The sequence below is a fragment of the Passer domesticus genome, chromosome 5 (genome assembly GCF_036417665.1).
Source record: "Passer domesticus isolate bPasDom1 chromosome 5, bPasDom1.hap1, whole genome shotgun sequence".
Lineage (NCBI taxonomy): Eukaryota > Metazoa > Chordata > Aves > Passeriformes > Passeridae > Passer > Passer domesticus.
Genome location: NC_087478.1, coordinates 53,342,050 through 53,369,386, shown reverse-complemented (window position 1 = coordinate 53,369,386; position 27,337 = coordinate 53,342,050). Strand labels below are relative to the sequence as shown.

Below are 27,337 nucleotides of genomic sequence, written 5' to 3'. Positions count from 1 at the left end.
TGTTGGACAACTTCATAGATGATTCTGCAGCTCTCAAACCCAAAATTGTTCTGTTGGAAAGGCCTTCTCTAGGAAGTGACAGCTGTTTAAGCTACTAAAATTTAGATTTGTCTTCTGAAATCTGCTGGTTTTCCATAATTTTCTCCCTGTTTGGAATTAGTAATTGTCAAAATTGCAGTATTCAAATTCAAAAAGTTGAACTATAGGAATATCATTAAAAAGTAGTTAGAACCAACAATGAAACAAAATTTAAGAGCCCTAAATAAATAAAAAGCAGCCATGGCCTGGAAACGAAAAACTAAGGCCAAAAAGGAGAGAGTGCTAAGGCTTAGAATATCTGGAATGGAAAAATGCATAAAGAGTAAATAGAAAAAAATTATTTATTTAAGCTTCAGGGTTTTTTAAAATTAATTATGTTTTAAGAATGCTTCACTTTAATTATCAACAAGAATGGTTCAGTGACTCAGTTCTACAGACCTCAACAGCTACAGCTCAACAATGTGCAAAATCTGTTCCTCCCACTACCTTTCCCTCTTATACTTGACCACTGCTGCTGCTATGTTTTAATTGAGACTGTGTGACCCAAAATGGGAATGTTAGGGAGAAAAATGCCTGCAAACACATTCCCTTTGCTTCACCATGAAGAATGCCACACCACCAGTGTGGCACTGGCCTCCCTGCAGAGAATAGCTCTGCAGGGAAATCCTGTGAGCCTCATTGCTTCAAACTATTCAAGCTTCCAGCTTCGGGAGAACCTGCCCAAGAGCTTGCCAGGATGATGGGATCTGAAATAACAACACTGTGGCCTTGTTCATTTTTCACACTCTTTGCCTGAGCATGCACTGGCCTCAACCAGTGGCTTTGGACTGACAGAAAGTAGGTTTAGATTGGATAGTAGAAAAGAATTCTTCCTTGTGAGGGTGATGAGGCACTGGCACGGGTTTCTGGCAGACTGGAATGTTAATGGATACTGACTCAAAAGAATCTGCCACTGTGGAGGTGCTTAAGTGTTATTTTTATGCTTTTATATTGCTGTGTTACTATAGATAATCACAACCAAAATACCCACAAACCTTTTTCCCGTTGCAAACAAACTGTTTAAAAATAAATATTGAAAATATATACATATTTATAAATACGGTAATTTGTGTTGTTCCATTTAACCCATCCCAAGATATTTACTAACAAGAACCTGGGATATCCTTGCCTTCAGAGGCACCTCATAACACTTGCACAGAGCAGCTGTGGCTGCCCCATCCCTGGAAGTGTTCAAGACTAGGTTGGATGGGGCTCTAAGCAAAGGATAAGGGAAGGTGTTCCTGCCCATGGTAGGGTTTGGGAATGAAATGGACTTTAAGGTCCCTTGCAAAGGCAAAGGCAAATCATTCTATAATTCCATGATCTAGACATGGGGTGATCTGATCCAGCCCCTCACAGCTGCACAGCCCCAGAAGTGGGAGCACTGTGTAAGGGATGAGTAAACCCCAGAGCTGGGACGTGGCTGTGACACTGCCAGGGTCACTTCATAGAGCCTCTCTCTGATGTCTCTGCAGCAGACAGTGCCAGCAGTCTGCTCAGAGCTGACTTCACAGAATCACAGAATCATTCAGGCTGGAAAGGACCTCCCAGATAATTGAGTCCGTCCTTTTACTGAGCATCTCTTTATCAACCAGACCAGAGCACTGAGTCATTTCTTGAAAGCCTCCAGGGATGGGGACTCTATCACCTCCTTGGGCAGCCTGTTTTAGTGCTTAACCACCCTTTCCACGATAAAATTCTTCCTGATGTTGAACATCAACCTCTCCTGGTGCAGCCTGAGGCCTTTTTCTCTTGTCCTGTCCCTTGTTCCCTGGGAGAAGACCCTGACCCCACTGGGCTGCACCCTCCTGTCAAGGAGTTGTAGAGAATGAAGAAGTCCCTCTTGAGCCTCCTCTTCTCCAGACTGAGCCCCTCAACTCCCTCAGCTGTTCCTCATAGGATGGACTATCTTGGTGTATTCAGAGTGCAGAGCTTGAAGATGAACAGGGGTCCAGCAAACACCAACAGCTGCAGAGTTACCATGGAGCAGAACCAGCCAGGCATTTCAGGTACAAAGAGATAATGGAGACATGGCTCAGAGGAGTGAATCATCTCATTGGTGCTGCTAAAATGCTGCTAATAAAATGTGATGACAGCCTCGGCGTTAATAACATGTGTGCTATCTCTGTGATCAGCACAATGTTTATTTTAAAGAACTGTGTTTATTCCTTCCATTGCCTGTCCTCGTCATTCAAGGCTGAACAAAAGATCTTTTGTGTAGCACAGAGCTGGGCTTAACCCTACAAAGAGCTAAGCATTCTTGCAGCAGTGGATTTAGTCACATGCTTAACTTTAAGCATGTCAACAGCCCCACTGAAATTGGCAAGACTAATTATGTCCTCAGAGTTAAGCATGGGCTTAAGTGCACTTTTGGACCACAGCCAGAGTACTCAGCACCTTTGCAAGCCTGATCTGCCAGTGAATAAATTTTGTTTTGGAAGAATTTATATTCAAAGAAAGCAAAATTACAAAAAAAAATTAAAAACCAAACAACCAAAACAAAATAAAACAACCAACCAAACAAAAAAGCCCTTGCATCTTTCTGTAAGTATTATCAAATTGGATCCAGGCCAAAACTTTACCATTCCCACCAGCACATGCAGCTGTTCTCCGAGAAAAGGGTGTAATTCCAACCCCTGGATAAAAGTGTACATTTCAGTGCATTTGCCATAAGGAGAAGTTTGCCGTTTTTCACAGTTCAAGCAACTTTTCCTGGTTGGTGGTAGTTTCCTTGTCTCCAGTGAAAACTGCCTCAATTTCCTATGGAATGTTTACAGGCAGAACAGGAAACAGTTTCATTTTATTGCAACCCCAGAGTGTATCAAGCCCATGAAGAACGTCTTCCAACACTGCAGGCTGAGCTGTGGCTTGGAGAACCCCAGGGGAGAGTTTTCAGGTATTGAAGGAACTTTAGTGAGACCTCAAGCATCTGAAAAGAGCACCTTGAGTCTCCAGAGAAGGGTGAGAAGAGATGAAGTGCCACTGCTGCACCTTCATCTCATTCCAGACCACTGCCACCATTAACACAAGCCTGAGTAGAAGTCACTCTCTGCCCTCAGTAATCCACACAGTGAAAGACACCCCTGTGAAACTTTGATTCCTCAATTCTCATCTTGCCATCTCCTCTAGGATGAATCCAACCTACAATTACTGCTCAGTTTTAAACTGCAGGTTTATTTTTTTCACCTGCATACTCGTTTTCTCCAGTGGACACCCCAAATTTTCACCAGATTACTTAAATTCTTAGCTTCTCTCCTACTACTTAATGCTGCCAGTACCTATTCCCTTCCACCTCTGGAAGTGAATGCATCCCAGCAAACAATTTTTCATGGATGAAATAAAAGAGGAAAGGAAATGGAAGGGGGGAGGGAAACACGAAAGAGGCAAGCCCCTGAGCTTTGAGGTTTGAGCTGTGCAGCCGCCAGTGCTTTTCTAGCAATGTCCTCTCAACTTGCCAGAACCTGTCAGTCTAGCCTTCCTATTATCACTTCCACTTGAATTTCTGCTGGAATGTACTCATTTGTTGATTTCCTGTTTGTTATTTGGTGAGGTTCATAAGGAGCAGCTCCAGTACCTGTCCTAACTCCTTTCATTTCTCCTCCTCCCCTTCTCTTTTCAAACCAGTCACCAAAGTACAGCTGCTCTGGCTTGGAGACCCTACACAGAGCTTGCAAGCAATGTTTGTTAAACAGATCTTCAATTAGCTCTAAGCTCCCCAGGTTTAGCTCTGGAAACACTCAACTTAGCAGCTGACCTTTCAGTTCAGTCACCTATCAAATGGACTCATTTTTAAACCCCAGTTTTACCTAAACTCTTGGCACTGAAGGAGGGTTTTGCTTCCTTCATCCACCTTTGCTAAATCATACAAGAGTGCATGAGGTGACATTTTCTGCTTTCTAAGAGGCCAAAATATGATTTTGTTACAATATGTTCAGTCCTGCTTTTAATCCTTGCTGTCTTCAGGTTTAAGTGACTTCAGAATTCACCCCTATCCATCATCTATCTAAATCATTCCATTAGGCCCATCACAGTGGTACAGGAGAAATGAGGTCACTTTCCTGGAAGGAGAGCAACTGCTGACTTATTTAATAAAAACCCAGAATCATCTGTAAGCACAGCAAGCTACAGAATGGAATGGGATGGTGTGAGTGCCTCCTTCTGGTTGTTGGATATTCCCAGAAAGGGCCAGGCTGGAAGGGACAACAGTGGATCACTGGTCTCACCCCCTACTCCAGCAGGGCCATCCCAGAGCACAGGGCACAGGATTGTGCCCAGAGGGGTCTGGAATGTCCCCAGTGAGGAGACTCCACACCTTCTCTGGACAATCTGTTCCAGGCTCGGTCAGTGCCCAGGGAAGAAGTTCTGCCTCCTGTCCAGGTGGAACCTCCTGGGATCAGTCCCTGCCCATTCTTCTGGCGCCTCTGCTCAGTACCACCAGCCTAGCTCCATCCTCTTGGTGATGCCTTAAGTTTTAGATTTCATATTCTCCAGATTCTGTTATTTCAGACTCTGTATTAGTGTGTAACTCTGAACATATAAAGTGTTAGCAAATTCTCTTCACAGCTGAATTAGATGAAACAATCCTTTTCCAATCTGAGAACCAAGGACAGTGTTGCAGCTTCGGGCCCAAAAAACAGCGAATTGAGGAGAGCAATCTGTGAGGATGGGACTTCATAACCTGAAGCTGCAATTGGACAATTAATCCCAATATGTAAATAGACCAAAACTTATAGAAGTGTGAAAACTCATGGCCTGTAGTCCATCTTGGGTGGAACCATAGCCGGACTCTTGTACCGCCCAAGGTGTATCCTTGGAAGGCCTTTTAATAAATAACTATATTCCTGTAACACTGTCTAGCCTCTGTTCTAGGTAGCCTCTCAAGGCATCATTGGCACCCTCCCTTCTTCATTTCAAATATCACTGACTGCTGGGTTTTTTTCCTCAGAAAATCTCTTGCTCATTCATTGCTTGTACGCAATGAGACTAACAGGAAAATCCAAGGCTCCTCCTTGTATGACTGCATTCAAGTTTTTGCTGTGTTTTATTCTGTTGCTGTGTCCAAGCACAGGTCCTCTTCAGTCCCATGGAATCATTTAAACATGGAACACAAATTCAAGCAGTCTGGAAAAAGCAAGACTTCAGCAGTGTAAAATGTTACAGAATGTTGAGAGCAAAAGGCAAAAAAAGTCAGGTAGCAAAGGCAAACTTGCTGTAAGACAGCAGTTTTTGAGATATTTACTTTCACAAATGATGGCTGGCAGACATTTTATTTTGTCATTAGAAAATAAACGCTGAAAATACTACTAGAGGCTACAAACTCTTTTAAGTTGCACAGATTCCTAGACACTCTAATACTGCTAATGCTGTTTCCTACAAACTCCAAGATATTGATGGTTCTTCTATCCTGTTCAGCAGTAGAAGTAATAATAACACTGTCAATTTTTAGTGATCTGCAAGAACAGCAGCAGCAATCTGCAAGTTTTTAAAGGAAAAGGCATCTGAAGTCATGCTTTGTTGCAATGAATATTTCCTTCTAAGATTCTCCGTGCTCACTTCCTCTGGGACCTCACGCTAAGCCAGGTAAAACTGTTGTAGTTCCTGTGGAGCAGACCCGCATGGCATATGAATGTTGTGAGATATCTGAGACATCCAAAGCTTTTTTATTTTTTTTTTTTAAAGCGAGTCATCATGAAAAATATCTATTTACTTCTCACTGGAGGAATTTGAGACAGTTCTGAGGAAGTAGCACTTAATAACAGTGCAACATTTTTGCACTGTGGCATGAACTCTGTTTTTGCTGAGAAATTGCACAGTTTGGAACACTATCAGTGCAGTGAGAGACAATTTATCTTTTTGCATTCAGAAAATAGCACTTTTTGGTATGACAGAACTGCTGTATCACAGATATCTTCTTAAAGCAGAGGGGATCTTTTAACAGTTATAATGAGGAAAATCAATCTAATTCATTATGAAAGAGCAACAGTAACAGAGTCAAATATTTTAAGACTCTAAAGCAGAGTATATTCCATGACTTCCTGCCCATTCCTCTGGTGTTGAGGAGCAGAGCCTGGGCCTGCTCAGAGCCCTCCCTGCAGACAGGGACACCCAGGGCTGAGGGCCCCTCTCAGCTGGGGCTCCTCTGGAGGCCCCAGCTCCCTCAGCCTTTCCCTGCCAGAGATGCTCCAGGCCCTAAATCATCTCTGCAGCCTCTGCTGGCCCTGCTCCAGGAACTCCATGTCCCTGCTGTCCTGAGGAGCCCAGAGCTGGGCACAGCTCTCAGATGTGTCACACAGGGCTGGGCAGAGAGGCAGGATCACTCCTGAGCTGCTGGCAGTGCTATTCCCAATACACCACAGGATTCCTGATGGTTTCACGTGCTACTCACCCCTGTGAAAGGATCAATGGAGGCTGAAAATGCAGTCACAGGGGTGCCTGGTGCCTCTGGGCACGCAGCAACCCTTCCTTGAGAACTTCTAAACTCCCTCTTTGTGAAAGTGCCTTCATCAGCATCTCTAACTGATAAGTGAAAGGCCACCCCAAGCTCTGCTGCAGGATCTGGGTTAAATGCTCTAGGACCAACAATGAAATTCCATTTGGGCTTTGCACATCTTGGGGGGAAGATCTGAAGCACTAAAATACTGAACTGAAAGAATAAGTAGCAAAAAAAAGTTTTGCATAATGCTACAGCTACATGTCCGCACTACAGGGATTGCAACTCTTCCTTCTCTCTGTTCTGTCACCTTCCAAAATATCTTCACTACACATGCAAATGGTCCAGGTACTTTGAGACAGGAACTGGAAAAATGTGGGGGAAATAGATCAGACTATCCTAATCAGATCCAAGTGCTATTTATTTTTCTGATTTAGAAGATGAGTCACTGGATGACCAAGCTGAGCAGTAAAGCCCATGTTAGAGAAGTCTGACTTGAGGCCAACCTTTTTTCTCATCAAAACGAAGGCTCAGCTAACACACAGAAAAGCAACTTTTGAAAGTATTTAGCAGCTGGTGAGCAAATAGATCCTAACAATCAGTTCTATGAATATAAGATATTAGAAAGCTTTGTAAAAATGTCCTCTTCCTAATGATAGACTGTGAAACATCACCACTTTGTGGTTGTAAATAAGTGTGAAGATTGACCATGAGTCTGAAGGAATATGACATCTGCAGAAAGCATGTTAAGTGTCTATTTCTCCTATTTTTTCGTCTTCACTTTTACTATGAGTGGTAAATCAAATCTGGTTTAGCCATTAGTCTTTGGCTCTTGTATCTTTTTTCCAAATTTTCACTGTGTCTGTAATCATCTACAAAATTTCTCAGAGAAAATTAGGAGTGACTTGCAATAAACATGTAATATAATTCATATAAATGTGTATATACACATAATTATAAATATTTATAATTATGAATCTTTCTTTCCTATTTCCTGAGAAAGACCAGACCATTTGTAGGCACTGCAGTTAGGAAGGAAAGAGAATTGTGCAAGCCAAGGGCAACCCAGGTTCTGTAATTTATTAATGAAGCAAGGCTGTCATTAGCCACTGTCAGAATATTTCATTTCAAGAGATGTTATTATTTCCTGTGTGTCAGGAAAACTTTGGGATGGGGAAACCATGATGGTTTTGTACTCAGTTGCTGAAAGGAATTTAGTCTGGTATTGGCTAAGGAACTAAAAATTAGTATCTGGGGAAATGAATTGGATAAGATTATTGATCTGTCAGGCAACAGAAGAAATCCATCTCCCATTGATTTTGGGACATCTATAAATGGAAGTTTGCTATTAAAACAGCACTAAGTAGTGCTGAACAATAACAATTTGATTTATTCACTGTGTTGATTCCTAGACTGATATATGATACTGCCAGGCCAGTGAACTGGCAGAATCTCATGCCACACTGCTACAATTCAGAAAAAATATTCCAGAAAGTGGAGGAGGATTCAAGATGAAGCCAGAATCCCAGGTGTATAAAACAAGGAAAAAAATGGTACAACATGCAAGCATCAAAGAGATTTTCTCTAACTCAAGGAAAGCAGTTCAAAGAAAAAAGAATAATATTGCATTTCTTAAAGAAAACAACCTGAAACTAAAGCAGAAAAAAGCAAAGCAGCCTTTGCATTCTGGTTAAAACCTGGGCTGCTTGGTTGTGCAGATAGAGCGATCAAGATCACAGGCACAGCACTTCATTCAAGAAAGAGATGACTGAAGACTTAAAGACAAAGTCATAGGAATGAGAAGTGAAGTGCAAGCTAGGGAAAGACCAGAAAGAAGAACTACATGCCTTCCAAGGTATTTTCAATGCAGATGAAATGCCTGGAACTATTTTCCAAACCTCATTTAACTGGGGGGAATTTCCCAATGCACTGACAGAGAGCAGATCTTTCAGCAGGCAGGGCCTTATCTTATCGATTTAAGATATATTGCTGTGTATTGATTTGCTGGCTCGAATCAGGATGTTCTTCTAAGCAATTAGATCTTGTCTGAAAATGTAGGAGTTGCTGCTTGCCTCTACTAATCCTGAGATTTCAATCAATACTCACAAGATTCAACCAGTACCAGCCAGAATGTGGCGTGACTGCCCATTGGAATGGAATCTCCATCCAGGGTAAAGCATCCTCACTCCCACACAAACCCATGCCTTCCACCAGAGCCTCCTATCTTGAATCATACTCTGGAGGATCCTGGCCTCCACCCCTGTGTCCAAAGGCATTCTGTACTGACTCGTGTCTGTTTCCAGAGCTCACTTGGCTGTTAGTCAGGCCTCTCCTTTCTCCCTGCTGATCAGACTGCCCAGAACAAGTCCACATGGACAGTGAGGAGGAGGAGGAAACTTTTGTTCCCTTGGCTTCTGCAGCATGGTGGGAATATTACAATTTACATCTCCAAGGCATCAGCAGAACATCACAGCAGAACATCAGTACCTTCTCTGGCCAGAGGAAGGGGAGGGAGACACTGTGACTCAGTCACTCAGCTGAGTCACCATCCTGGCAGCAGCAATTTGGGTGGTGCCACTGTCACCACCCTCCTCCCTCAGCGCTGTGCCTGTACTCACTCCCTGCCTGCAGGAGACTCTTCTCATCAGGGACTGAGGTTCCTGCCCTGGTACATCTGATTTTAAAATTGGGATGACATTCTCCAAGCCATGGAATAAATGTGAAAGCATTCCTTTGAAAGAAAAAGAAATTGTACCCACCAAAACCTTCTAAAATACCCAAGTCACCCTTTAAGCTGAGTCTGGCAAGACTCTAGGCATTAAAATAAACATTTCTGCATGCCAAATGTTCCCCTTTCAAATTGGAAAGAGGAATTTAATTGAAATTGTTAAAAAATTCAAGAACAGTACAGAACTGGAGTGCTCAAGCTTCCCAGGAGAGCATCTTAATCACCCTCACACCTCCTACAGTGGCGTGTGCCACAGATAAATCAGTTATCATAATAATTACGGACAAGAATTCCTACAAGCACCCATAGGACATTATTTTATTTTCAGGCTGAGGAAAGTTAAAAGCTATAAGCCAGGCATGAAGGACACTTAAATTGCCTTAAAACAGCACTGGTTTTGCAGTATTTATGAGTAAATCTGGGGAGGATTCGGATGTGGATCAGACCTATTAAGGTGTGAATTGTATGTAATGCAACATATTCCCATCTGCCACTGCTCTTGAGGCATTCAGACCCCTACACAGAGTTCTTTACTTACTGCTTCTGTAGAGCCAAAACAACCCTTAGGCCCAGGAGTGAATCTGGGTTTTGTATCAAGATCAGATGAATGGCAGCAGTAAAAATTATGTGAGGATCAGCTGCAGCTCAAAAGAATGTGCATGGTTCTGGTGGAGTTTGAGGTGCTCCTGTGGGAAATGGATTTATTTCTGCCATAGAAGTGCCCTTCTGAGAGCTGAACAGAAAAGGAAAACACTTTCACAAGCACTTCTTGGTCAGTAATTTTCTTTGTTTTCACTGAAAACTTCCTTTTGGAATTTATTTGAACAATTTTAGTCAGCCATTACCACATTAAGGCTTTATGCCAGTAAAGTTTTTATTCTCTCACAATTTGAAACAGTCCTGAACAAAGATAATCAAGAGGAAGTAAATTCAAAATAGAAACTCTGCTAAGATAACAAAGGTCATGTCTAATGTGTAAAAAAAAACTACGTTCAACTGAAATATTTTGCTTCATCAACTTACTTTTTTTCATTGCCTGTGTTGCTGCTGGCATGGGATGAGAAAGAAAATGGAAAATAAGTTTAGGTGTCTTGTCACATGACTATCTTCAGAGTCTTTATGCTTGGCTTTTCTATACACTGCAATCACATTTAGAGTTAGGCCATCCCTCAAATGTGTATTTATGTAGCTGTTCCTTTTCTCTTTCTTTTTTTTTTTTTTTCTTTTGGAGCAATATAAGTTCCCACACTAAGTATGTGAAAAGAAGCATCAGCAGAATGGGGCCATGTTTGTGCCATTTGGACCCAATAAGTTGAAGATGATTTTTATGCTCCTGAGGGATTATGTGAAATGTTTATCCTGCTGAGGACCACAGCCTGTGGGGCACTTAGGAAGTCTTGCTGGGGCATGAGATTTGCTCAGGAGTGCCAGAGCTGACTCCAGGCACCCAGCAGGACTGGGAGGGGAGATTCACTCCATCCTGAGAGACGTGTCCCCATGGCAGGGTCAAACTTGGCTGTACCTGTGGCACTTGTCTTGCCAGGAGGGTTTTGCAGCACAGCCAACTCATTCCAGCTCTGGATTCCCACCAGACACAGGGGGTTTAGGGATTTCTGCAGGGTACTCAGCAGGAGGGAGAAATGAACTCTTGTTGTTTGTCACCAGGAACATCAGTTTAGGCCAGATAAGGATCAGGCTTGGGACAACCACTTGGAAAGCAAGTGGTTCCTTGTCAAGGAACTGGTGAGTCAAAATTCCAGACAAACCATATGAGGGGGATCTGGGCAGGCCTAGGAAGTCTGTATCAGATCATATTTGTATCCCTCCCAGTTCAATGTTCTATTTCTGACTTCAGGCAGTGCCAGTTATTTCAAAAGAAATTCAGCTGTAGCCTATTGCAGTTTATCCCCAGGGAAAGCCTGGTTTTATATTTATGGCTGGTGTCTTGAGCAGAAGATTTATATCAATTTGAAAAAAAGTTTGATAAACATTTAGTCTTTTGGACAAGACACTCTCCAGCCCCTGGAGAGAAGCATTTTGACAAACCTTGGAAGGGGTGATAGGGGCCTCAGACACATTTTTAAGACTCAAGCCTCAGGGCTTGCAAGAGCAAAGTCACTTTAGGCTTTGCAGGCTTAGGCTGCAAATTTCCAGGGAGATCCAAAATTCATGTCCATGCCATGTGAAAGCAAAGCACCTCTTTCAGACAGCATTTACACCACCTGAAACTGAGGCCTGAAAACCCACTTCAGTCCCCACTGTGAGGGGCTCTGCACTTCCCAGGGAATACCCAGCAGCTTTTAGGAAGTTTAGATCACCATTCCTCTGTGCCCTTCCAAACCCCAGGTGTCCCTGTAAACTGGACACCTGGGGTTTACAGGGCAGAGAGGAATGGTGATCAGCAAACCCATCGAACCCCCACAGATGGATGAACAACTCAGATGAATCTCCAAAGCTGTTTCTTCCTTCAGAAGCACTGGGCTGACTCAAGATTTACTGGGCTGTCAGGACAAAACAAGGCATTCAGGAGACCTCCTGATCCCATCCTCAATCTCATTAACTTCCTGTCTCCCCCAGTGCCCTCGTGGCCGCATGTTAACGAAGGGCTGTAATTGGTAAATGAAATTGATTACACAACTCTTTGAATGAGGTAAATTGTCCATCTCTGGAGAAAAGGTATCATTTTCTGCTATGCACAAATCAAACAAGGGTCTCTTAAAAGCCCTGGGTAAGTAGAGAGCATTTTGAATTGGCTGTAAAGTGCTGGACAAAGCAATGGCAGAAGGAAGAGCAGGGACAAAAATTACCTTAGTGGCTCTTTCCAATCCCCAGTTTCTGTGATTCTATGAATTTTAATTCTGAGCTGCACAATTTAATTACCACTTGCAAAGAGCTGCAGAAAATGGAGCCATTTTCTGTATTGGGCAGATCTGTCCTCTGTCAGCTGTGAGGGCGCTGAATTGTTTCTACAGAAATGTGGACATAAAATTGATATGTGTCTGCCTGAAGGACTGCACATTGGGGCATCCCAGCTGGAAAAAGCTGCCAGAGGTTGTCCTAAAAGCCCCAAACCCCTCTTCGATAAAACAATCTGAACTCTGCCATGTTGCAGGGCTACTCAATATCTTGTCATTTAATCATGTTAATGTTTTCATATATCTGGTTTTGAATTGCTGCAGAGTAAACGAATCAATTCCTTTACTCTCTTACTCCTTTTATAGTAGCCATTTTACTAATGTAGAGCTTGGCCTTTTTAATCTAAGAGGAGAAATGTATTTCTAGGCTATTCTGGGAAACAAGGAGTAATTCCCTTTCTTTGTGAGATGCCCTTGTCACATTAATATCACCCTTTCAACTCTCTGTAATCCTTAAAGGAGTCCTCCAAGCCCGGTGTCAGTTTTACTCTGAGTATTCTTCGTATTATACAGTTGCTCCTGAAGCTGTAATGACAGCACAGAGACAAAAAGATCTCAGTGTCTAGCCATATAAATATAAATTATGAGCCTGTGTATTCATAGTATCATAGAACCATGGAATGGACTGAGTTGGAAGGGGCCACAGGAAATATCTCTTTCCAGCCTCTCTGCAGGGACACCTTCCACTAGACTGGGAGGCTTATTCCTAGGTCAGAAAACTTGTGGAACAGGTGTCATAATTTAACATTTCTGGTGCATAAATAGGCACCCTACTCTCAGGCTAAGCCTGGCCAGCTTCATCTCCCAAATTCCATTATTGCAGGAATTAAGGAACAAGTGGCACATTTTGGGGAGTTTGCCTGTGCTGGTTTTAAGGGAGCAGAGTACTCTGGGAGGAGTAGTGATGGATGTTCCTTCATTCACTTAACTGAAAGCTTCTCACTTGTGCCAGCTGTAAGTTAGGTTTTACAGACCAGATGATAATCCTAATTGTTACATTATTTTTTCCAAGTGGAAATGTTTTCTTAAGTTATTAACCTGTGTTTGGCAATAGTTTCTTGAACTGTGCTTTTTTTAAAAATAATTTTTCCTCTTGTCTGCATTGAATTGGGTTATTTATGTAGGCTTTGATGTGTTATAAACCCTAAAATGGTCCTAGACATCAAGTCTCTTCTCAGGGGAGACCTTTATCTCACTGTTGATGGCCTGATTTATTTAACTCACTGCAAAAAAGCACTATTTTCTGTGATGTGCTGAATTATGAATTCTCCCTAAAAACCTGCTGTGACAGACAAATAAACATTTTAGCCATGGGAAGGCAGAAGCAGAAAGGTGTTGAGACTTGCTGAAAGCCACACAGGGTGTTACTGTTAGAGGCCAGATTAGGATTTTGCAAGTCACTCATCAGCAACATGATTTTGTATCTGGGAGTTACAAAGAAACTTGGGAAACTTTACCAGTTCTCCAACCACTGGCACTGAGATAGGATCCCAAGAAAAGCTCGTGTGGGATAAAGTTCTTCCACAGCTTCCCTCCCTGGTGTGTGTGTGTGTGTGTGTGTATGTGTGTGTGAAGACAAAAAAGATCTAGCAGAAAGGTGCAAAAACTGTGGGTAGAAGTTGTAGCAGCCATTCTGTGAGACTGTGAAGTTGTGATGGGTGGTTTACTGACAAATCCCTAAATCCCTTTGAGCAGGGAGGTGGCCCTGTGATATGGGACTGCCAGCACCCAGTTGGTTTGTTCCCTTTTTTTGGAGGCGTTCAGAAAACAGGTCTCCAGGATCCATCTGAAAAAGGCAAACCTTGCCAAGTGCCAGTCACTCTTAATATTGTCATATCCAATTAGAAATACAGTTGCTGTCTCTGATACCACTTCTGTGTTTGGGACATCCACACCCTATTTACCTTCAGGAAGACTCACTGACCTAGGCTTGCTAGATTGGATACTCAGATATTTCCCTCAAACAGGAGACAAACACACAAATGGATTGGTTTTTTTTCTAGTTACCATGTTTAAGGATTTTGTGCCATGTGAAATAATAAAGATTTATTAAATTATGCAATCATAGAATCATAGAATGGCCTGAATTGGAAGGTGCCCTAAAGAGAATCTAGATCCAACCCCCTGCCATGGGCAGGGACACCTTCTATTATCCCAGGGTGCTTCCAGTTCTGTCCAACCTGGCCTGGAACACTTCCAGGGACGAGACAAATGGAAGATGATACCCACTTACCTTCACACACATGTCCAGACCATTCCTAGAATCTCTAGAAAAGTTTTAAGAAAAGGGCACAGGAAAATAGAGGAAAACTTCAAGAGCATTTCTACTCTTCTTCATAATTCTGGTAACTATCACTTGTGGATTTTGCTCAGTATCTTCAAGAAAAATACAAAGTTCCTTTTTCCATTCACTTTCCAGGATTTCCTAACAATTCAACACTTTCAGCTGAAGGACATATGACATTTTTAATGTCTACTGCAATTTTTCTCTACATGCTGCAATAGTTTACTTTCCCTAGCTCCTTCTCTGCAGAACGGGGCAAGGATGGACACAGGACTCTGAGACTTGATCAATAAATAATTTAGTTCTCAGTAATAGCAACATCTAAAACAATCTTCCCTACCCCAAGTGGAATTCATAGCTGGACACAGACATATTCCCTCAGCTGCACAATTGCCAACAAAAGTACTATTTAAAACTAATGGGTAAAAAATATTTCAAGTGCAATTCTGCTGAAAATGATAGTGTGAATCAATCTGAAATTCAATAGGTGGTGCCTAAACCCTTTCTTGCCATGTCCAAGCAAAGCCTGGGATGTGGAACAGCAAGCAAAATAAAAGCAGCAATGGGAGTGTTAGAGAAGAAAGATGAAATTATGAAAACGTAAGCCTGAGCAGAATTTTTCTTTGTGGCCCTGGAAGTCTGGTTACACATATAGTGCACATTTATATTTTAAATGCATATATACAGTGCAATTATGCTCTTGCACATAAGCATTTGGAGTAATTTTTGCTTCATTTCAAAGGTTTCCAAAGTGCAAACCTGGGAAATATTACAGATATATCAGGCAGATTGGGAGCCACCTTAATTTTCAAAATCATTGCAAATGCCTTTATGAAAGAGAGACTTTTTTTTTAGCTGGGTTAGGTCAAAAGCCACAAGAGTGATGTAGAAGTGGAAGCAAAGTCTACACATTCCAGAGTGTTCCAATTTTTAATTCCCATTATTTTTTAGCTTGGGCTTCAATCTACAAAGCTGCTATATACATAAGTTGTTCCCTCTGGGTGTTTAGAAGTAGAATAATTAACTGTGTAGGTTGGTGGGTAGTAGATAGGTGGATGTGTTGTTGCAGAAATCAAGATGTGCATCAGAAAATAGGGAAGGAGAAGAGTTAACCAGCCCAGGACATATCAGGCTGTAAAACACAGAGTTTCCAGTGAATTTAGGTCTCTGCCAAGTGTTTGCTTAAATAATTGGTCTCCTAATCTCAGCCTGCCTTGGGAAGTGTTTGTTGTTAGGAAAACTCTCTATGATCCAACTACCTCGTTCCTTCAGGTCTTTTATTTCCCTGCTCCAATCAAAGCTGATTTTCATTTAAATGTAATAAACATATCAAGCCCTCTCATGAAATGCTAGAGGTTAACTGCACCCCTCATTTTATTTAGTGTGTATTTCTTTACTTTATTTAAAAGAAGAATAGCAAAACCACAAACTGAAACCCAATATCACCAAGCATTGAAAACAAAAGGGTGCTTACGGGATTGGAGTGCTGGGGAAAAAACCCACCATTTTATTTTGCAAAGCATTTGGAAAAGTACATTTGATCTTTTTATTTCATTCTTTGGTGCCTGATATCTTAGCCATTTACCATGGGATTAATTCTGTGTGGTCCTACCAGCAAATGTGGAGTTTGTTCCTGGTGTTACTGCTCACCTACTGTGTGACATGGATTGAAGCACATCTATATACTTGTGGTGCCTAAAGACACCCAGATGTAAAATGCTGAAGAGGAGTATTTAATTTATATTTGTGAATTATGTTTATTCATTGTATTTATGCTTTATATTTATAGATTATATTTAATTTAGCTTGGTTCCAGAAGGCTTAATCATAAAGAGTCTCCTACCAAGAGTACCTAAATGAATGCTCTATCATGTCTCTCTCTTCTCTCTTCAATGTTTTGTCCACCCATCCAAAATATGGCACATTTATTTGTTTGAATTTTGTAATGCAAATATTTTTTAATTTGATTTCTATATTTTTTTTACAGTCCCCAGTTTTGGAATGTCCTTTGGAACCATTTCTGTGGGAAGGACTGCAGGACTGTGCTGTTCTCTCACATCATGACCCTCTAGCAGAAAAAGCTACTGCATAAATCAGTAAAAGAAACAAGAGGAAAGTTGTTTTTCTATAATAACTGTTAATTAACATGATTTGTCTTGTTAGATGTTCTTCAGTTTTAATTTGTGATGATTTATATCCATTTCTATACTTTATATATTCAAGATTGATGAGTTTCTACTGTTCTGGACTTTTAATAAAATGGCATGTGTTCATAAACATTCATATTTCAAATGTTAAAATACCTTCATTTAAAAAAATACAGGTTTTTTTATGCTTCTTATGAGAAGTATATCTTTTAAAACCAGAAACATGTTAATTACCAGTATGCTGCTCCTCATAATCAGCCCTAATTAGGGGCACTGGGGACATTAAAAGGAGGAGGTTAAATCTAACTTCAGTGCATTGCTGGGTGAATAGAACCAAGAAGCTTTTTGTTCCCTTGCAACTGGAAATTTGAAACATGAACATAGATAATGTGATAAATAGAAATAAGAAACATGAATATACATAACATGATGATAGCACATTGATTGGGAACCTCATTGTTTGGGAAGCCTGTTATTACAGCAATAAAACCACAAAAAAGTTCATCTGTAAATTAGATAAAATACGTGTGTGTGTGTGTGTGTGTGTGTGTGTGTGTGTGTGTGTGTAACAATATTAAAGTAAACCTAGACAGAGCTAATAAATATATTTAGCAGTGAAAAGAAAATCAGTAACTCACATATATAACATGTTGTATGTGAACTTCAATGTCATGTGTTAATAAACAAAATAGCATCTCTCTTTCATTATTTGATCTACATAAATCAAATATCACTTAAAAAACTTCTGAAAGAGCAAATACTTAAGTCTAGTACCTCAGTCTCCCTTGCATTTTGTGTAAAATTAAGTCTGTGTGTATTTCTGCATGAATGTTTAAGTATTAAAATGCACCGTTTTGATTATTGTGCCACCTGTGCATTTTCTTTTCTTTTCTTACATTTTGTTCCATTCCCACTGTTTGGAAAGGGAACCACACAGAATGGCAAGACACTGTGTTCTTGCCATGTTCTATTTTGCCCTGGAAAAGCAGGATCTGCCCCATCAAGCAGGATTACAGTACCAGAGGTATTTAGAATTGACTTTAGGAAGGGTGTGTACAGGTATGCTTTTATGAACCTGATTTCAATGGGACAAGTTCATGAGCAGGATTATATTGGATTCAAAGCAGGACTTGAATATCCTCATATTTCAGTCTTTCAAAACCCCCACAGATCATTTCCTACTTTACAGCTCCGATAAAAACAGCTAAATATGGCTGGAATGTTACAGATGAGTTGTTTTTTAAGGCTGCTTGCTATAGGTTAAGTGGGAAAACAGCAGTTTTTCATTTATTCCTTTGTAGATCTGCAGCAAAGAATTCCAGAGAAGGATATAGATGTAGCAACATACAGATGAAGCAGTTGGGATTTCTTGGTCTAGTGATATTTTGCAAGAATTGTTAAAAAAATTGAGGCATTTGTTCCAGATTCTTATCCAAACATTTATTTGTTTCAGCAGTTTCCACAGTAATTGGCCATTGCAAACACCCAGAGTGTTTTAGGGCTGGCATAACAGGTCTGCTCTTAATTTATAAAAATAAATCACAACTTAGATGTCACTTTGCAGTTTCATGTACTAAAGTGATAGCCAGCTGGACAATCATAATAATATGGTAGCTTATTTTCTTTCTTTTTTTTTTTTTTTTTTTTTTTACTTCAAGCAGTGGCAATGAAATTTCTTTTCACAGTTTATCAAACCCTCAAGGCATCAAGGCTGGTAGCACAAGCCAATACTTTGGGTTGTCATCATTGCCAGTGTGGAAAATGGCTTCTGGTGAGCTGTACATCACAGAAGTCTTCAAGTTACATCCACACATGCACAGATGCCATGTGATGAGTATCTTTCCAATGTGAAGTTATTCCCTGCTGTTAATGTCCTGAACCTGTATGAACATCTTCCCCAAAACTGGTACCAGGCAGCAGCTAGAGCTGACTGGCAGACAAGAATTTCCATTTTTATTAACATCTTGGGGACATCAACATGTGTTTTGTCCTGTTGGTTTAAAAAAAAAATAAAAAAGCACACTGGGATAAAAACTGCATTGGAACAAAATCTCTCTGTCTTTTGAGAAATGAGAAGTCTCAACCCAAAAATTGTGATACACATTTACATGTCTGAGGGACAGACAGCACAGCTGAGACATTGAAGTACACCAAGGATGTGTCCCCTGCTCTGTCTCCTATGGCCACCTGGAAGACTGCTGTGTCCTCTGGGATACAAAATGGTAAAATCATAGACTGCTGAGTTGGAAGGGACCCACAAGGACCATCCAGTCCATCTCCTGGCCCTGCACAGACACCCCAACAATCCCACCCTGTTCCTAAGAGCATTGCCCAAACACCCCTGGAGCTCTGGCAGCCTTGGGGCCATGACCATTCCTGGGGAGCCTGTTCCGTGCTCCACCACCTTCTGGGGGAACATATGCTGATATCCACCCTAATCCTACCCTGACCCAGCTCCAGCCGTTCCCTGGGTCCTGTCCCTGATCACATCGAGCAGAGATCAGGGCCTGCCCCTCCTCTTGCCGCACAAGGGTGTTGAAGAACACAGTGAGTTCTGGCCTCAGTCTCCTTCAGCTGTACAGACCAAGTGCCCTGAGCTGCTCCTTGTGTGACTTCCCCTCCAGGCCCTTCACCAGCTCCAAAACCCTACTTTGGAAACTCTCAAACAGCTCTAGATCTTTCTTACATTGTGGCACCCAAAACCACACACAATATTCAAGCTGTGGCCGCCCCCGCCCAGAGCAGAGTGGGACAATCCCCTCCCTGGCCTGGCCGGTGATGCTGGGCCTGGTGCCCCAGGACAGGGCTGTCCCTCCTGGCTGCCAGGGCACTGCTGGCCCATGTCCAACTGGCCATTAACCCCCAGGTCCCTTTCCACAACACTGCTCTCCAGTCTCTCATTCCCAGTCTGTCTGTACATCCAGGGCTGTCCCATCCCAGGTGCAGAATCCAGCCCTTCCAGCCCTTGTCTTTGTTAACTTCACACCACTGGTGATTGTCCAGCCCTGTCATTTGTCCAGGGCTCTCTGCAGGGCCTCTTCACCCTTGAGGGAGTCAACAGCTCCTCCCATTTTTTATCATCTGCAAGCTTACTTAGTATCCCTTGCTGTCCTGCATCCAAGTCCTTTATGAAGCTATTGAAGAGAACTGGGCTTAAGATGGAGCCCTGCAGAACCCCACCAGTGACAGGTCCCTGGTCTGATGTCACCACAGTCACTGTCACCCTCTGTGCCCAGTCTGCGAGCCAGTTACTCCCCAGCACATCATGTTTTTATCCAGCTGTGGGCTGGACAAAATCAACATGTTGTCCTCATTAATAGACTCTAAATTATTTTTATACCATCAAAATCAATGTCCATCAAAGCAAACACTGTTTGTTGCAGTGACACTTTCCAAACCAACTGAAAACCCTTCATGACAAAAAAAAAGTATCAGTTCCTCACACCAGGACCATGGAATCCATGATCTCTGTATTTCTGCATGAAAAATAAGACAAACTTTATTCAATGCATCTAAAGTTAGACAAAAAAAAATTAAATCTTTTGCACCTGGATGAACTTTTCAATAGCAGATAAAGGATAGAAACAACCCTTCCTGGCCATTTTCACTAAAGTAATTCTGTTTCTGAGCTCACAGAGAGGTTTTTATAGGCAAGCAAACCTTCAGAATGTACACCTTGAAAAAGGACTTTTTCTTTTCTTTTGTCTATTGCGTACTGAAGCACACTGACCTGATACAGGTACAGGTTTTATAGCTGATTACAATCTTGTCACCCATATACTCCTCCAAAATATTGAACTACTCTTTTTCATCTCAATTCAAATGGAATAATATGAGACCCTTTAAAGCCTGGATTAACTTTATATTTTATGCTTTGATAAACCAAATTTTATGGGGGTTTTTCAGTAGCTTGTTTCTCTTTTCCAGAACAAGCTGGCATTATATTTCCCTATATAGCACTTGCTTCTGTTTCTGCTCAGAGTTTAACTTACTCCTACTGCTAAGTTGTATTCTTCAAGTTTCATTTCAATTTCTGATTGTTAATAAGGAAGAAGAAATGTAGTTTTTGAAGCAGATTATTCTGTATCATCCTCCTGAGAGGACTTTGCTAAGCTTTCCCACCCACCTCTGTTGGTGGCTGCTGTCACATTTAATATACCAGAATATGACATGTAACCTGTTTTCTACTTAACTCTTTTGTGCTTAGATGAGTGAAAATGTCCAAAAACTCAAGCTAAACCAATCTGCCATTCTACTAGTGCTCCAAAGGTGCTGCTCTCAGCTGTATCTCCTCTCACTGTGTGGGGCATGCTCTTGCTTGAAAGACTCCCAGCCAACAGCCAATTTTGACCCTCAGACAGACAATAGGACACCTGAAAGCCAGACTGGGAATAGCAGGTCCATGGATTTGAGAGGTGAATGAAAAGGGATGAACCAGAAAGGACTAGCATAATGCAAAGTTTTTATTTTCACCTGCAGTTCAGAAGCAGAGGGAAAGCAGTTGAATCCAAAGTCAGTAGATTTAAAACTGATAAAAGCAAAGACATATTTCATCTGAAGTCTAATTAGCTACTTTTTATCTGTATCTATTATACACAGGGAAAAAAAAAGAGAAAAAATAAAAACTAGTAACAGAATTGAGCATTATTATCACATTAGAAAATATAACCAAATATATACCCCAGAAGAATCTATCTTAAATAAAAAGTCAGACTTATAAAGCTACTTTAAAGCTTATTAAGCCAGGTATTAATAGAATAACTCAATTTTTATAATACAAATGGATAAGTATTTAAAAATATATCTTTCACATTTTATAGTTGGTATGAAGGGAAAACCTTAAATCTAATACAGTCGTTAAAGACACTTGTTTCTGAACATAGAATTCTCAGAATAATGAGCAGTCAGAATAATAATCAATCAAGATAAGAAATGCATTGATGTGTATATGAGGAATAAAACTCTGTCAGAAACAGAGATTAGGCCCCATTCACTTTCAAATTTTTTTTTAAATATTCAAAATCATAATTTTAAGCAATGGTAAAAAAATCCACTAAAAAGTAGGCAGACTTTAAGAAGTCACCCAGTCCATTTTTCTACCCTGGGCAGGGTTACATATAAGCAAACTTCAGTCTCATAACTCACCTGGCAAATATTTGTCTAAATTGTTCTTTAAGCCTCTACAAATTCCCAGAGTAAGGTAATCCAGCCCTTCACTATCTTGCCATTAAAAAGCTGGGGTTTTTTCCCTAATTCCCACCCTCTTTCTGTTGAGGCAATTCAAACACATCATGTCTTGTTCTGTTTCTGGTGGCTGTTATCATGTCTCTGCACATTCTTCCCTTCCCTAGACTAAACAAACCCAGCTCCTCTGCTCTTGTCTCACTAGCTGTGTTTTCTGGACCTCTAATAATTCTTGGTGTTCATCTCTGGGTTTTTGCCAGTTGGCAAGGGGCATTTCTCCAGCTGTTACCTGCACTTAGCTGGACACAGGATCCCAGATGGGGCTTTATCCATATGGGAAAGAGGTATTACTTCCCATACCTTCTGTAGCACTCCTCATAGGGGATTCCTTTTTTCATCAGGGTGGATCTGCTGACTCACAAATTCCCTTTTTTAGATTTCTTGCCTACTCGGTTGTTCCACACCTTGTATTTGTCCCCATGACTCTTAGAAATTGTTGGCTTTTTTATTTTTTTAATTTGAAAATTGAAAAAATGAAAGGCTCCCATGCAAAATAGGAATTGTACATGTGTTTGCAATTATGGAAAGACAGAAAAAAATTTGCACATGAAACTAAATTTGTTTTCACCACTCCACAGTTACCATTTGTAGTCTGTAATCTTTTAAGTGGTGACTGTAAAGTGATCTTTGGTACAAATTACTTCATTCTGGAAATGTTTGTATTTTGATGTAATTAAAAAAAATCAACGAGTTCTTACTCAACATTCATAAAGAAAAAGAAAAAAGTATGGGATCATTAGGCAAATGAATGAATAAAAGGACTTCAGGAAAAAAAAGTGATGTGTGGGATTTCCAGTGTTGTCTAGAAAATTCAGGAAAAGAACTGCATTTTCTTCACATTCTGTTAAATTTTTCAGACTAAAATTTGTCATTCTCTTCAAATAAGGAAATGAGAAAAAGTCTGTATCTATAAAGAAATTATTCACAAGTCCTCCCCTTTCCTCGGAATGTGATTCATCCCATGATCAGTACAACACCTGAAGCCTGCCACCCTGGTGTTCCAGGATTTACGGCTGAGCTCTCTGAATACCAATTTCTGGCCAAGCCTTGCTTCAAGACTTCCATTGCCTTGCTGCTCCAGTTTCTGGTAATATAGTTGAGTTTCTACTCCAACTTTTCCCTCAGGAAAGACTTCTTTGGATCTTCTTCTGTCCCACCCACCAATTTATTGAAATTTGCAGTTTAGTTCCTCTTAAAACTGAAGTAATCTGTCAGATGTAGCTGAAATTGCAAAAGAGTTTTGAGATTATGAAGAGAAAGGACAACAGCAGAAATCAAACATTTTGCTAACATCAACCTTATCCCCACAGAAAATCAACAAAGAGTCTCTGCTCTCTAAGCACTATCACACATCTTCCTACAAAAAAACTGCTTTGTTCAGGCTTTCTAGAAAAAAATGGCAACAAAAAAGGAACTATAATTCTTGCTATAGAAAAAAATTTTAGAGGGTCTGGGTGTGAGAGGAAGCCAAGGAAAAGTTTTCCATTAGCCAGAGAGAGTTTGGGTAAAACTTTTATGAACACTGACAAAAGGGGTAAAAGGAAAACCAAAATTTCATGCTTAATTGCAGCTGGCATCACTGAAATCCCCTCCTAATTCACTCTGCAGAAACAGCAAAGACATTATATCATTTATTATATTAGCAAAGAAATCACTATCATTTAGATATCAGTGATGATACTGTAGAAGAATGAACAGGATAGAATTTGAGCTGTTCAAAGATTGATTTTATGTCTTAGACTTTAAATAATTTGAACATTTTTGTCATTTCCCCCTCTTCATTTAGAGCTATCGAGAACTCTCAGACATCAAAAGCAAGCTGTGGAAAACCCTGTGATAATTTATGAAATTTCAACCTGGATATTTGCTGTGTTCATGCATCTGAAAAGTGAAGCAATAACTTGTTTGTCAGTTTTCAGATCTAATGTATTTTATTTTTCAAAATAAACAAAACCCAGTCCTCATCTCTGTCCTTCCAAATCAAGGAACCGACAGAGTCATAATTAAATGTATTTTCACTTAAACATTTATTCCTGAGGGAAAAGAATTTTTAAAAAGAGAGACAGAAGAAATAAATTAGCAGAAGTATCTCTGATCTGTTTTGAACTTGGTCATTAAATTCGTAATTTTTCCTACCTTCTTGTTTTGCCAAGGTCTTCTCTTGTCTTTCCTTCAGAAATTCTTAACATTATTTCAACAGCAGTTCCTGGTTTATTAATTCAGGCTTAGGTATCCAGCTCTTTTAAAACAGGGTTCCCTCAATCATTTTTCTGGTCAGGAAAGTAGCCTTCTTCTCAAATAGTATTTTTTTTTCTTCTCCAAAGCAAATCCCCCAGTATTATATTTCCCTATCAGAGAACAAATACAAATTCCTCCTCCTTCCCCCCCTCAACAACAGCCCATTGATTTCATGCATGCTTTCCCAGAAAATCCAAGCAGCTTCACATTCTCCCTGCCCCCAAATCCATCAGGTTTCCCATTCCCACAGTGTACTCCAGCCCCTCTGAATGGATCACACTTCTGATTCCCAAGGACTCCATAAAGAGCCGAGGAGTGAGGTGTCCTCCCTGGCAGCTCTGCTGTGTCACAGCAGCCGCGTGACAGTGGCAGCAGGTGGGCTGCCTTCAAGCCTCTGTTAACAGCATGATGTCTCAACCCTCCAGTGGGGATCCAATTTTTTGGCTGCTTAGCAGGTTGAAAAGGGGAAGAATCCAACCTCCCTCACTCCTGTTCAAGAGACATGAAAGAAAAGCCTTTCCCTGCCTCACTGATTTCAGGCTGGCTCAAGACCTTTGCATCATGCAGGCAGCACAGGCTGCCCATCCTCCTGTCCTGAAAATAAATGAGTGATTTATATTCCTAATATTATTATGGATGTCAGTTCAGGCGGGTTCATGCAAGGCAAGACAATAGCTGTTAGGGAATTTGACTGAAAAATCGAGGTGATTTCATTTGCCCTCATGGCAGAAACAAAATAAAGATCATGATTTGCAGTTACTTCAGGGAACAGCTCCCTGAATGAGAGCCCTTTAATACCCTCTCAAAGTAATTAAATAACTTCTTATTTGATCACCCAAAGATGGCATATGGAAATCCATAATAAACCTAGGATGCTACATTTTCTAATAAATGTAACTTAATGAGATTTTTTCATCCCTGTAACACTTAATACTTACACACAAAATACTATTTTGCTTGGAGTTGTATCATGAAATAAAAGTAATTGATTTCTTGTAACACTGTTCCTGTAAAAACACCAATTTGTTGTCTCCTTTCTCTACTTGGGAAACATACTCCAGTTCTGATAAACTGACACAGCATAAAATAGTTACAAACTAATCCTTTTGGACTGGGAACTCCCAAGATTTCTTGTTCACCTCCCCCTTGGCAAGAATTAAAGACTTCCTTTTTCACATGGTAAATCTCCGTTTTCCCACATATTTGGTGTCAGAGCTGTGTTTGACTAGGTCTTACAAATCCAAATTCCTTCAGGTCTTTTTTTCCTTCAGTAAAATCCATATGTACTGACAATAGGAGTAGCAAGAATATCCATTCTCTTCCATCATTCTCCTCCTGTTCTCTTTCAAGGCAGTCAGTTCTTTCCTTACATGGACACAGCTCAAGAGTTTCCTTTTAATAGTTCCCATCCTTTTCCCTTATGTGTCACCTCTCCCTCTGCACATTCATAACTCTCCAACTGGATCCTTTAAGAACCAAAAGATGCACAAATCTATATAGCTGAGCTTTCTGTGAATTCCCCGTATGAAATTTTCTATGAAATTTCATGATTTATGTGAAATATCCCCTGTGAAATCAATCATGATGGTTTTGGTGGGTTTGTAAAATTTGCTGTCCAATTAGTCATAGCTAGACTTTTACTATGCGAAATGAAAAACAATTATTTCTTCCACCACCCTTTCTGATGTTTATGGTGAGATGAAGCTGGACAGGAGATGAAGCTGGCATGTCCTGAAGCTCACCTGAACAGAGAGTGTCCTTCCAAGGCAGCTTCTGAAGGACAAACAGTGGGGGTGTTTAAGGGGTGTCAAAGGTGGCACCTCAGGTAGGAGATGTTACCTTAGCTGATTCCAAATGCCAGTCCTCATGTGGAACCAGCCTTGCCTTGAGGCTGCAATTCTTTTGCAGAGGCAAAGCTTGCCTCTTCCAGATGCAATTCGCCTCTTCAGTAAAGACTTTTGAACAGGATTGAACAGGTTTGAGACTGCACTTCTTTCAGAATGGGCCATCCTGGCAATGGGTTTTGCTGGGAAAAATTGTCCCACCTTCTGCATTAACACCCTCACAGACAGCAGCTTTACACAATCATCAAATCACAGAATTTTTATCACTGAAAAAGGCCTCCAAGACCATCAAGCCCAACCAGTGACCAATCCTCACCTTGTCAACCAGACCACATTTGGCAGTGCCTTGGATACCTCCAGGAACGGGGATTCATCACCTCCTTGGATTCATCACCCCCTTCCAGTGTCTGATAGCCCTTTCAGTGAAGAAATCTTTCCTGATGTCCAACTTGAACTCCCCTGGTGCAGCTTGAGACCATTTCCCGTCATCCTGTCCCTATTCCCTGGGAGCAGAGCCCAATCCTCCCCAGCTGTCCCCTCCAGTCAGGGAGTTGTGCAGAGCCAAGAGGTTCCTCCTGAGCTTCCTTTTCTCCAGGCTGAGCACCCCCAGCTCCCTCAGCCCCTCCCCCAGACCCTTCCCCAGTTCCATTCCCTTCTCTGGACACACTCCAGCCCCTCAATGTCCATCTTGCAGTGACAGGCCTAGAACTGGGCACAGGACTTGAGGTGTGGCCTCACCAGTGCACCTCAAAGCTCCCAAAGCTCCACCTGGGTGCTCTCACTCCAGAGCAGCTCTGTGACGTTCCCTGCTACATGCAAAACCTGCAGTCTGGACTATGAGTGACCTCACTGTGATGGAAAGGGGTTGGCAGGGAAAATCTTCCATTGCTCTTTTCAAAGCACCATGGCTGTGCCAGAGCAGGAGCCTTGAAATGGAGCACACAGTTTAATCTGCCTTTGACATGTTTGTTTTTAGCGCAGTTGTTTCTTATTAGAAAGCACTTTCATTTCTTATAATCATTCATCAGCACTTCTGTGTGAGCACAGTGTTTAACAGAACACTCTGACCATCACCTTCAGTCATGAACTGTTCTTCCATTAACAAAAAAATCCTCCTGTGTTGAAATAAATGGTGAGATGTCTGAATCTGGAGGAGACATTTTTAAAAGGTGCATTTGGGGTTATGTAATTTTATTAGCCAAAATCACGTGCACCCTGATTTACAACATTCATTATAATATTTAGACATTTGTATAAGGAAACAGAATCAAACACTAACTTACAGACCCCTACAGTGTGTGTTTCATGCAAGTCTGCTCCCTGGCACGCTTTTGACTCAGGCCAGCTATCCTTGGGGTGGTTCAGGGAAGCTCACAGCCCAAAACCTGCATTCAGTAGGGATTCTGCCACTGTTTTCACGGGAGGAAGA

At 41.1% G+C, this 27,337-nt stretch overlaps 1 protein-coding gene and 1 long non-coding RNA gene across 4 annotated transcripts in view; one reads left to right on the top strand and one right to left on the bottom strand.

The window, feature by feature from the left end:
• LOC135300752 (potassium voltage-gated channel subfamily A member 5-like) overlaps positions 1-16,609 on the top strand; it is a 156,428-nt gene extending 139,819 nt beyond the window's left edge. The window contains exons 4-5 of one of the 3 annotated variants that reach the window (XM_064420535.1): positions 5,525-5,658; positions 16,423-16,609. The gene's annotated coding sequence lies outside the window, so the exon portion shown is untranslated. The remainder of the gene's footprint in view (positions 1-5,524; positions 5,659-16,422) is intronic. The other 2 variants (XM_064420536.1, XM_064420537.1) reach the window with 2 other exon arrangements.
• Positions 29-27,337, bottom strand: LOC135300754 (uncharacterized). The gene is made up of 3 exons (XR_010362516.1): positions 23,963-27,337; positions 21,728-23,047; positions 29-146 (listed from the first exon to the last, which is right to left on the bottom strand). It is a non-coding gene; the product is annotated as an uncharacterized LOC135300754 (long non-coding RNA).